Source organism: Erpetoichthys calabaricus, chromosome 4, assembly GCF_900747795.2.
Source record: "Erpetoichthys calabaricus chromosome 4, fErpCal1.3, whole genome shotgun sequence".
Taxonomy (NCBI): domain Eukaryota; kingdom Metazoa; phylum Chordata; class Cladistia; order Polypteriformes; family Polypteridae; genus Erpetoichthys; species Erpetoichthys calabaricus.
The window spans coordinates 30969924-30982387 of NC_041397.2; the positions used below are offsets into that span (position 1 = coordinate 30969924).

Here is a 12464-nt window from a genome sequence, read left to right on the forward strand (position 1 = left end):
TAAGCTGTAAGGAATGAGCCTGCCAAATTTCAGCCTTCCACCTACACGGGAAGTTGGAGAATTAGTGATGAGTCAGTCAGTCAGTCAGTGAGGGCTTTGCCTTACTATATTAGTATAGATATTGATATATAGATATATAATTCTTTTCGTATTTGAAACGGAAATTACGTATGACCACATGATATGGAAATTACGTATGAAACGGAAATTACGTATGACCACACGATATGGAAATTACCTATGACCACAGAACATATTATAATACAGGAACTAATCACTTCGTTTGTGGATGCCATTTTTATATCGTCTTTATGAATTGTTATTATTTGTGTGTGCCCCGCATTGCCCTCTCCCACCCCTCCTGTCTAGACTACAGCGCTGAGCCATCCGCCGCCAGGCGCGTTCTGACAGAGAAGTTTTATTTATTCGTCCATGTGACTGTCGCTGAAACTGCCACATAGTCCTGAGTCCTGGAAGTAGGAACAGAGAGTGGGGCCACACCAGACATACTGTATATGGAAATATAGAAAAGGAATGTAGTGTTTGTTTGCAGCGGTGGTTCTTTACTGTAACAGTTTATAACCAAACATAAAAAAGACTGCCAGCAATTATCAACAGCTTAATGGAAGCCTTGTTTCCTACTGGATTTCAGGGTTAGGGAACAGTTTCCTTCATCTCTCCTTAAACATGGTCATGCACAAACATTAAAAAAGAGCTACTAAGAAAATGGAAGCAAACACATTCTGCCATGTTCTTCACCAAAAGATAAACCTGGTTGTGGTACTGATCTCTGTTGATTACATTGGACAGTCCGTAATTCTTCCAGTAAACCATAATATGTTGTGATAGACTGGCACACTTATTGGGGCTGCCTATTGCTTTGAACATGTGATCCTTTATTGGACTAAGTAAATTTATCGGTGTTCTGTTTTGCTGTGTTATATCGTGATGAAATGCTGTAAATATGATAAAGCCAATTGGTTTGATGCCGCATGATTTTAACTTGGGAGTGGTTACTTTTTAAATAAAAATTACAATTTATTACAGAATGGATATTCTCCACATGAAATCAGCAAGAGTGAAAGGGAAGGTCTACAGCAGGGGTCCCCAACCCCCGGTCTGCGGCCCACTACCGGGCCGCAGCTGTCTGACAGCCAGGCCGCGAGAGAACTGCCAGCAACGGAGACTCATTCAGACTTTTCAGAACGCTTGGCGGGCGGGGCTTTACAGCGACGCAGAGAGAGGAGAGAGACCGAGGTGAGAGAGCATTACAACAAGGTTATTTTTATGGTCCCAACAGTTTCCCCATATGATGCGAGTCTATAGAAATCGCGTTACTACGAAGTACATTCAGCAGATGCTTTCATTACAACGAAGTGACCTTGAAATGCTTGAATGAATCATCCACAGAGAAGTTAGATCTGTGGTCACAGCTCAGTTGTGCACGTTTGCACAACGATCCCCAAACAGAAACATTGTAAAAAAAAAAAAATCTCTTTGAACTTTCCTCATACTTTTTTTTTTTTTTTTGCTTTTGTTTTCTGTGGTTTTCAGTAATACCTTTTGCTTATTGCTTCATTGGAATTTAACTCATTGTCACCCTCCTATAGAAACGGCAGACACGAAAAAATGATAGCAGTGTTAATGTTTGTGATGTGCAATCTGTTGGAATGGCAAATGCAAAGCATGTGTCTTTGTTATATGCAAAAAAAGAAGAAAAATCTCGGGTTGCAAACGAATGCGAACTGCTTAATAACTTAATAATAATAGAAATGTTATGTAAATTGTGTATAAAACTGCTCCCCCCAACCCCCCCACCGACCGGTCTGTGGAAAAATTTGCATCTAATAAAGTGGTCCTTGCTGTCAAAATGTTTGGGGACCACTGGTCTACAGGACGGTAGTGAGACCAGCTATGTTATATGGGTTGGAGACGGTGGCACTGACCAGAAAGCAGGAGACAGAGCTGGAGGTGGCAGAGTTAAAGATGCTAAGATTTGCACTCAAGTTGGACGGTTGGAAGACAAAGTCAGAAAGGTGAGATTGTGTTAGTTTAGATATGTGCAGAGGAGAGATGCTGGGTATATTGGGAGAAGGATATTAAAGATAGAGCTGCCAGGCAAGAGGAAGGCTTAAGAGAAGATTTATGGATGTGGTGAGAGAGGACATGCAGGTGATGGGTTTGACAGAACAAGATGCAGAGGACAGAAAGATATGGATGAAGATGATCCACTGTGACAACCCCTAACGGGAGCAGCTGAAAGAAGAAGGATGTTTTCCACACGGCAACTCTGGGATCTGATAGTAATGCTAAAGCCAAACAAAAGCTCAGTATGCTCTAAAAAGGACTTACTTGACTAAATGAGGGTGTTTGTCTGAGCCTGCCCAGCCACTGCTTGCCACAATGATACTTCCATGACCCTGGTCTGGATTAAGTGGGGTTGAGAATGTTATGTATATGTTTTCAAGTGTTAGAATATAACTTTAACAATAAGGATTATAGAGTAGTAGCTTGACATAGCATTTAACATTTTGAAAGTAGAGAACGATTATTATGTTTTATATTACACACAGTTCTAATGACAGCAGTGGTCACCTCAAGAAAAACTTATTTTGTAATAGGCATTAATACCATTTAAATGAAGTGTTTCACTATTTGGAACAGAATTTTTATGAAGCAACTAAATATAAAGGATGAAAAAATGAGACAAAATGATGTTTATATTATGCAAAATACAAATAAGTAATAAGTACATGAAATAAGCAGAGAATTAGCATTCTTGAATGTTACATAGTAAATGAACGTAACAATAAATGTATTTTTCATGTTTTATGTATACTGAGGTCTAAACATTTAAATACTGCATTTTAAATATTTGTTTTCAAATCTTAAAGTTTTGAGAGAAAAATCATTTGTATAACTCAGCAGTTTAGTGTAACTAAGGTATCATTTCATTTTAATCTGGTTTTGTTACAGCAGCAAAAATGTGTTGATTCAAAAGTGTACACAAATATTGTTATATTTTATGCACATATGTCTAAAATGCCAAAATAAAAAAAAAATCCATTCAGATTGGTCATAGTGCAATCAATCAAGTAGAGACGAGGCAGCAGGCAGCATTATATTGAACACTAATTGAAAAATTCGCTTGTCTTGAAAAGCTAGAGAGAGGGGTCTCAGGAAGGCAGCTCAAAGCTTCAGAGTTTGAAGTGAAATTTTTGATGTTGTCACTCCCAATCTATTGAGAAGCTGACAGACAATCGAAGGCTTCTGTCTGGGTTGGCAGCTCATTTCGCTGGCAGGTGGCAAACAATTAGACACACCAATTTGTGCCTCCTGATGACATTAAAGCATGAAACAAAGTTGTATGCAGTGCTTGCCGATTTGTGTGAAAGCATTTCAAAAATAATACACTTTGCCGTGGCAACTCATTTCAGGCTGCCACCTTCCATTATGGTTTTGAGCAGTGAAGACGACAGGCCTGGGCCTTGTGTGTTGGAGGGCCGCTTCTGTTTAATCTGTCATCAATGCCCTGGAGACCTTAATCCCCTCCTTTCATCAATATCACCTCATCATTCACGTTCAAAACTACTCCAGTTGCTGCATGTATTAAAAATGGAGTCACTATTGTTTAACATCTCAGAATCTACTCCACCTTTTTTATGTCTCAGTGCGTTTGATTTAAATCATTTGAACAAAAAGAAAATATAGCAAACTTCCAAATGTAATTTTTTTTCCAACATACAGAAAAAGCCATTTACTTTACCATATTTGGAAAAGTTAAAGTCTCCACAATATAACTGCATGTTAGATAAGTATAAAAAAGGAACTGGCAATAATGTGCATTTATTCTTTGTGGCGTTTGCCCTCTTTAATCACAAAGACATGAAGGTAAGATTTATTGCTATTAAATTGGGCATGAATGAGTGCATTTATACTTCAATGTCAGTAGCATATAATCGACTGCATGTTAAACAGGGATTTTAAACAAAATGGCAAAAATGTATATTAATTCCTTGAGGTATAGCAGCAGCAGTATCCCGTGTTCTTCCAAAATGAATGTGTACATTTGCTTTATTCTGAATGGTGCAGTGAGTGTCGTGCATTTCAGTAAATGGTGATTCTTCACTTCTGCTGAGCCCTGGGTCCAAATTCCTGTTGGAAATTCCCAAGTATGTTCCTCCATCTATGTAAGGTCAATTTAGTTTTGTCAAGAACCTAAAGAAATGCAGATTAGATTGATTGCTGATCCTAAATTGGACTCATATTGGAGTAAATTTGGGTGTTTTGACACGAACTGGTGTTGCATGCAGGGCTGGTTCCTTTCATAGACGACGCTAGAATTTCAATAGGTCCTATACAGTAAAAAGAATGTTTTCTATGGGCCTTTTATATTAAACTTTATAGGGTAACCTATAGTTTGAAATGTTCTCACTGTTGTTGTAAATATTACTATATCTACAAATGCATGTTTAGTTACTATTTGTTTTGTATAAAATATGCCACAGGTAACTGCTGAGTGCAGGTCTTGCTGACGGTCACTTGTGGATGCTGATATATCCTTCAACTTAATGATACATTACAGAAAACTGATGTTGTTGGTGTCTGAACATAGATCGAGATGTACGAATAATCTTTGTTTCTCTTTAGACAGAAATTAGACAAACCAGATAGCTTATGTCTACTGTATGCTCTTTTAACAGCATCGTGGCTCACTTTTTCAAATTCTTTAAGTCTTGATCGCTTGATTCTTTTTAAAGAAGTTGTCATAGGCTTTACACTTTCTGTAATAGTGGAATGTGTTATAAATCGGCCTTAACTATAAAGCTTGGGGTTAATAGTGTTGGATATCCAGTAAACATATAAAATGTGTCCAAAGAAGTTCTGATTCCTTTTTCTGTCTTATAATTTCTTTTGACTCTATTTTATTCCAAGCCAAATTAGCAAACTTTTTCTCTATTCTAATTTTTCTTGAAATGCATTTGAGGTAATCTGAAAACGAGCGAGAAGTTATTTTGAGATATCTTGAAATGCATGAAAATACCAAGAGTTCAGAAGTTACAGAAACACCCACACCGAAACCACTGACCTATAACTGCATGATTTTATGCAGTGGGCTGCTGCCTCATAGATAAGTGCATGGATAAGCATGTGTTCCTAATAATTTGCTCAGATAGACAGACAGACAGAAAAGTCTTTCATCAAAAGTACAGTAGACAGCAAGGAAGCCATTTTTTCTTTGGAGCAAAGTGTAGTGAATTTCTTGAATCATTACAAAAAATTTGCTGTAAGCCAGTTGTCTTTTAAACTAGAGGACATTGTTTGGACTATGAAAAGGCCTTGTGGTGTGCAATAGCTGCACAGAGTTACTCTTTATCCCAAGAAACAATGCAGAACGTCTCAATATATGGCAACATCAGTACTTAAACTTTTAAAAGTGTTGTTTCCTTAAGGCCATGTCACATTACACAACTTTTACAGCAATTTTCAGTCATTGTCTTCATTTATAATCTTAATATAATAGTGAATATAATAATAATCTTAGCATGTCAGAGGCAGTCAGTAGCGCACTCCCAGCGTGAGTATAGATAGATAGATAGATAGATAGATAGATAGATAGATAGATAGATAGATAGATAGATAGATAGATAGATAGATAGATAGATAGATAGATAGATAGATAGATAGATAGATAGATAGATAGATAGATAGATAGATAGATAGATAGATAAACTGGATACACTGTTTGTTATGTTGGTATTTTCTTATAATCTTTGATTCATTCTTCAGCAAAATTCTAATTTGCAGAGAGAAACTGTCCCTGAATGTACTCATTCAAGTGCCAATGGTCCTGTACTGTTTGCCAGAGGTAAGGGGTAAAAAAAATAAACTATGCAGGATGGATGAAGTTTATAAATACACTGTTTGCCTTTCTAAGCCAGCAAGGGTAATATATGTCCTAAATAGAAAGCAGCTAGGATTCTGTGCCATCTTCATAACTTTCTGCAGCGCTTCATATTTTGAGCTGAGCAGATGCCTTACCAAGATGCAATTCTGCCATTAAGGATTTGTAGATGTAGAGATATCCTATGAACAGATGTGTGTGATGTGGTGAGCCTTTCTGATAACAGCTAAAAGTGTTGGGTCCATTAAAACTCATGTATGTTAGTCATTCAAAGAAATGTTAAAAAAAAACTGCTCACCCTTTCAACAGCATCCTTTCTGATGTAGATAGCACTGTGGTCTACCTTCGGATCCCTGAAGTCTATAAAAAGCTCTTTGATTTTGCTGTCATTAAGGGTGAGACTATTGTCCTGACACCATTAAGTCAGCAGGTAAACCTCTTTAATGTAAGTCATCTCATCATTATTATTGATCAGTCCTCTATGATTGTGGTGTCATCTGCATCACACAGTCATAGGTGAACAAGGAACACCACGTTAAGGGTCAACATAAAGGATGTGATGCTGCCAATCCAAACACGATGAGCTCTATTAATTGGGACGTATAAAATCAAGCTGCAGAGGGTGGCACTATGTCCTAATTTGAGGAGTCTTACTGTCGGCTCTGAACTACAAGAACTACAACAAAAGAGTTACTAAAAGTATTAATAACCATCTTCTATTCAAAAGAATCACAGTTTTCCATGAAAATGTTGAAACTGACAATAGTAATCTACCATTTTTATTCTATACTTCATTTCGCTTTGTATTTAGAGCTTGACATATTTAAAAAAAATAAAAGAAATGAAAAACGGCATGGTCAACATTATTGGGATCCCTTAGAAGTTAAAAGGTATAACTGACTTGTAGCAATATCTCAAGTAAACTAATTACTGTAATTATTATTACAGGTGATTTCAGTCTTATAATTATTCACTCAGCCTATCTGGAGCAAACTACTCACTCAGCTATGTTGTGTTATTGTGTGAATCACAGTGAACATGGACAAAAGAAGGAAAAGCAGACAGTTGTTCAAGAAGAAAGGGTTCCAGACAAGCATGGTCAAGAAATAGGCTGCAATATAGTCTCCAAGATATTTCACGTTCTTGTGAGCTAATATCATCAAGAAGTTTGGGAACATAGACAACCTTCCTGGATATGGCTACAAAAAGGAAAAGTAATGTCAGATTGAACAGAACAATATTTCAAACGGTGAAGAAAGAACCAATGAAAACATCAAGACAAATTCTGGGTGACCTCCAAGATCAAGGTACAACTGTTTCAAGTCAAGCCATGTGTCGCTGTTTGAATAGGTTACATGGTGGAAGACTAAGGAAGACCCCTTCTTAAAGACCAAGACAAAAAAACCTTAATCAGTTTTTCCTAAAATGCATGTTGACACACCACAGTCCTTCTGGCAGAAACTTCTTTGGACATGTAAAACTAAATTAGTACTTTTTGATAAGGTATAGCAGCTCTGCGTTCACAGAGGACAACCCCATCCTTGCAAAATAAAAAAAAAACAGTATCCCTAATGTGAAAATGAAGGAGGCAAACTGATGTTATGGGATTGCTGTGCTACCTCAGACACCGGATGCCTTGAATATCTCCAGGGTACAATTAAAAATAAGATTATTAAGGAAATCTGGAGCAAAACAATGTTTAGTGTCAGAAAGCTCTGTCTCAGTTGCAGGTCAAAGGTCCTCTCATAGGAAAATGACCCAAAACATACAATTTAACAGCACTCATGAATGTTTAAAAAGAAAATACTGGAACGTTCTGAAGTGGCCGGCTATGAGTTCTGTTCCAAGTCCAACGGAACATCGAAATAGCCAAAACTCTCAGGAACCCATCAAACGTAAGGGAACTTGAGCAGTACACTCAAGAACAGTACGCCAAATTGTCAGTTAAGGGGTTCAGAAGTCTCATTCAGAGTTAAAGTTAAGTGTTTGATTGTAGTTAATGCCTCAAAAGGTTGTGTGACAAAATTAAGTTAACAGTCCCAATATTTCTGTTCATGTCATTTTCATTTGTTTTATTAGAAAAGAATTTGATAAATCCTAAATCAAAAGCAAATTCAATGGAATATGGAATAAAGAATAACAAGTGCCAACTTCTTTTTGTAGTTTCAACTTTCTTCATGGAAAATTGTGACTTTTTTTTTTAATTAGTGGAAGGTACCAATACTTTTGCCTGCAGCTATATCTAGATGCGCCATGATGGTATGAAGTATAATGAATATGGCAACCCTCTGTGGAGTAGGTGAGACAATTTGCAAACTAGATCTGATCATGACTACCTGGAATATTTTTTTAATGTGTTTCTCATAGCAATTCATCATGATTAGAATGTCAACATTCAAATAATCTACTTCTGTTTTCTTAAGCATTGGGATATTTGTTGTGCTATTAGAGTACGTGAGGACCACAGATCAGCAAAATATTAAAGATGTCAATGAAGGGGTCTGCTACTTGGTTGCTACAGGTTTTCAAAACTGGACTGGATGCCTTATGTACATCAACTTGCTTAAAAAGTCATCTTTAAGTTATGTACTGAAACTAGGAATGATGAATAATAGTAAAAAAAAGGCTAAAGTCGTAACCATTCTGCTGTCAATTAAACGGCATTGTTTTTTTTTTAAACTAAGGAATCGCTCACGCACCAAACCCCGGGGTGTGCAATGCGCCAGCCACTTTGTATCTCTGCCACTCGCGTTGTGAAGGGGGTGCTGAACGCACACTAAGGAGATGCGGTCGGATCAGCTGCTGGCTTGCTGCTGCCGAGCTACGTGTTCTGCTTGTTGCAATCATTTAAAAGCCTATAGAACAGCTGTCCTTTTGTCTCACTGCCTTGTCTTGCAGGACGTTAAAGTGTCTCCGAGAAAATCACGTATCGTCTCCTTCCAAGCCTTCCAAGATTTTTTTTTTTTATAATAGACAGATAATTTTAACCTCGTTATTATTGTACTGTGAGGATGCACAAGTTAATACACTACATAGATCAAGTACTTCTGCCTTCTTTACCAGTGGCAACGGGAAGCAGTGTATGCCAGTGCTGCTTTACCAAACTCCAGAGACACATTTATGTGGAGTTTTTCCAGTTTACAACATGTCCTAGTAAATTTTCCCCTGGACATTATTACTTCACATCCTAAGACATGTTTATGTGTAAATGTCCCAGGTGCAAGTGAGTGTGGGCATGTGCATGATGAACTAGTATTCCACCCAGGGCTACTTCCTAATTTTATATGAACCTATATAGAATAAAGCACTTTAAGTAAATATGTAGTTGGATTTCTTTAGGTATTTGAAGACAACTGTTGAAACAAAAAGAAAATAAAAGTTAAAGAATAGTGGGAGTTTAACACCAAAATCATTGTTAAAGTTCACTGTATTTGTGAAATCATAAATGCTTACAAGCATATAAACTATATACTAAATTTTTGACAAAATATGTTAAAAATAGGGCTGTCAACTAATTACAATTTTTAATCATAATCATTCGCAAAATGTCACTCGATTAATCTCGATTAATTGTGTGTTTAACCAAGGTAGTTCAGCAATGTCCACAGTGCCTTTCCTATAAATCCTTGACATGTGACACAAATGTCCAAAGTGAAGGTGATGTGTAAGAATTGTCAGATCTTACCTAATGATGTTTCTTAGCCCTGCATCTTCAATTATTTTTAGAGGTCTGCAGTCTGATGCAGTCCATTTTGCAATAAATAGCAGTTTTGTTTCATTCCTGGACATAATTCAAGTTGTAAGATCATGGATTGTTGTCTGCCACAGATTTTGCTACTTAATGTTACAATTTTTATTAGAAGCATCATTAATGTTTTGCTCTTAAGTGATAAACCAAGGACATTGTACTTCTGTAATGTTTCAAATGGCCCACACTAAATTTACAAGTATGCCTAGAGATCTTTTATGAACACAGGGTCAGGACCTCAGTTTAACATCTCATCCGAAAGATGGCACCATTTTTATAGCACAGTATCCCCATTGCTGCACTTGGGCATTGGGATCCACACACAGATCCCAGGGGAGGAGGCCCATGATGGCCTCAACAAAACACCTCTTCCAGCAGCAACCTAAGCTTTTCCTAGATTGTTGCCCAACTTGAAGTGTATGCGGTATGGCTGCTGTACACTCGGGTTTGCACTTACACAGTATCATGTAACTATTGACCTAATTTTAAATAAAAATATACCTGTCAAATGTAAAAAAGTAGAATAGAAGAAACGTTACAGGGGAGAACATTAACAACATGCTGGAGTGTTATCTTATACAATGTCTTATGAAACAAAGGATATAGTTCATAGCAAGATTTACAAAATGTTACAAAATTTGGTAACAATTTAGGTATTTATAGAAAATGAAAATGCAATTGTGTACCTTTAAAATATTGTTAAAAAAATAACTGACTTTTTTGCTTACATTACCAGGTTAACATAAAAAATGAAATGTCTTACATTTATATTATTTAGTATAAAAAAAACAAAATCCTGGTCAGGGTTGACAAATACTTTCTGGTCAGTACCGAATGCAAGGTGGGACACCAATTCTGAATAGGGCTCATGAATTAATCTGAACACAGATCATATAAAAATAACTTTCTTGCAAAAGGCAGTAAGTTCAATACCGAATAACATGAATTTAAATTATTATGCATTTTTTTCCATGATTAATTAAATTAAGAGGGCTATTTTATATTAAGTGTCCTAACATATCAGTAATTCATTTTTAGATATGTGTACGCTATGCTGCCTTCATTTTTTCAAATCGATGAATAGCGGTATCAGATATCTGAGGCCTGTGGAAAACAATTTAGTTATAAATGCATGAACTGTTACCGCTCTAAAAACTGAAACTGGGATGCACTTGTTTACACAGACATTTGTTGTGGGATATTAAAATTAACAACCAATTCAGGGAGTTGAATGGGCACACTGATGGTGTTTAAAAACAGCTTGAGATGAGATACTTAGCTACTAGCTTACCGGAGGAGCTTGATGGACTGAATCTTTTCTTCTCATTTGTAAAATGAGTTTTGTTCTTATCAGGGATTTTCAGTTTGGTTCTCCAGTGGCAAATTTGGTTTGTCTGATTCAGTACTAAACTGTCAGTTGTAATTGCAGAAGTGAACAAAAACAAGTTTAAAATGAATGAACGCATATCTGCTGTGTTAAAATATTAATCAAATACATTTATACATTTTTTAGAAGCAAATTACTTAAAGTAGCTTTTCCACTTGTTATCAACGTGCAAACAGGAAAAAAGCTGTTTTTTTATCATCTCGATGGGTGATGCAAGGAACATTGTAAATGCAGGGAACGGTATTACTTGGGTACTAACCTGGCCACGACCCTGCCTGACTGCTGTGTCTGACTATAGGAGAGTGGCAGATCCCACTACAATAAATAACCCTGCTGTTTCTGTTTTAAGCTGAATAAAGCTGGTTTTGCTAAAGTATTGAGACTAAGCCTTGTGTTTTGGGGTGCAAGACAGGGACTTATAGCGCAACTCCGATCTTTAATGATTTGTTTCTGTGGTGCTGTGAACCTGCTGTTACCCTGCCCCGGCAATGGACAAACAATCTTTCACAAACGCGACAATCGTGCTTCGGGACGCACTTCAGCATGTCATTCCCGTTGGGTGGGGAGTGAGGGGGATCCCAAAAGAGTTCAGAAACCTCACAATATGAAGAAGAAGAAAAGGATGATTCGGCTTCTAATTGATGACTGTGCTGCCCACAACAGGCTTCCACATTTAGATAATGTTCGCATTGAATTCCTCCCACCCAATTGCATGGCAGTGCTTCAGCTATTGGATTTGGGCATCATTCGCATCCTGAAAGTGTATCATCGCAAGGAAATGCTGAGAAAAATTCTCGTCAGCATAACTTGTAGACAGGGGGAGATTAAAATTAACACGAAAGAGGCTCTTGAAATGATTGCAAACGCCTGGACGCAAGTTAAAGAAAGCACTATAATGACAAATACAGAATCTCATTACTACAAAATGTTTTTTAGGTTCCTGGCAGTTTGTTGTAATGGAATTTTACCTGTAGATAGTATCTGTTCATATGTTCATGACCTTGGTCGAGCCATTTTTATTTTGCAGATGTAGATATTAGCTGTTGTTCACGTCCCAGTGTAGTGTGGATGTCCTGAGAGGAACAAACAGTATGCAAGGAGTGGACTACCAGATGTTTCATATCTTTGGTCCATTCAATATTATCCTAATCACAAAGCAATTTGATAAAAACAAAAGACCCAGGTGTTCATGTATGATCTTAACTTGAGTATCACTTATAAAGACAGCTGCTTATAGTACGCCAGACTGCTATAACCACTGTCTAATACACACATACCTACTAGTGAGCAACATAGCAAAAAATTGCATAGCAAGTCTAGTGCAGTGAGGGCAAGAATACCAAAAGTTAATCATATTTTTTCATTGTTTACCATGATATAAATAAGGTAATAATTAACACACAATTTGTTATGGATTTAAAAAA

At 37.0% G+C, this 12464-nt stretch overlaps 1 protein-coding gene across 26 annotated transcripts in view; it reads right to left on the bottom strand.

The window, feature by feature from the left end:
* The window catches only part of nbeaa (neurobeachin a), a 925612-nt gene that overhangs the window by 470851 nt on the left and 442297 nt on the right, over positions 1–12464 (bottom strand). The window lies entirely within an intron of this gene.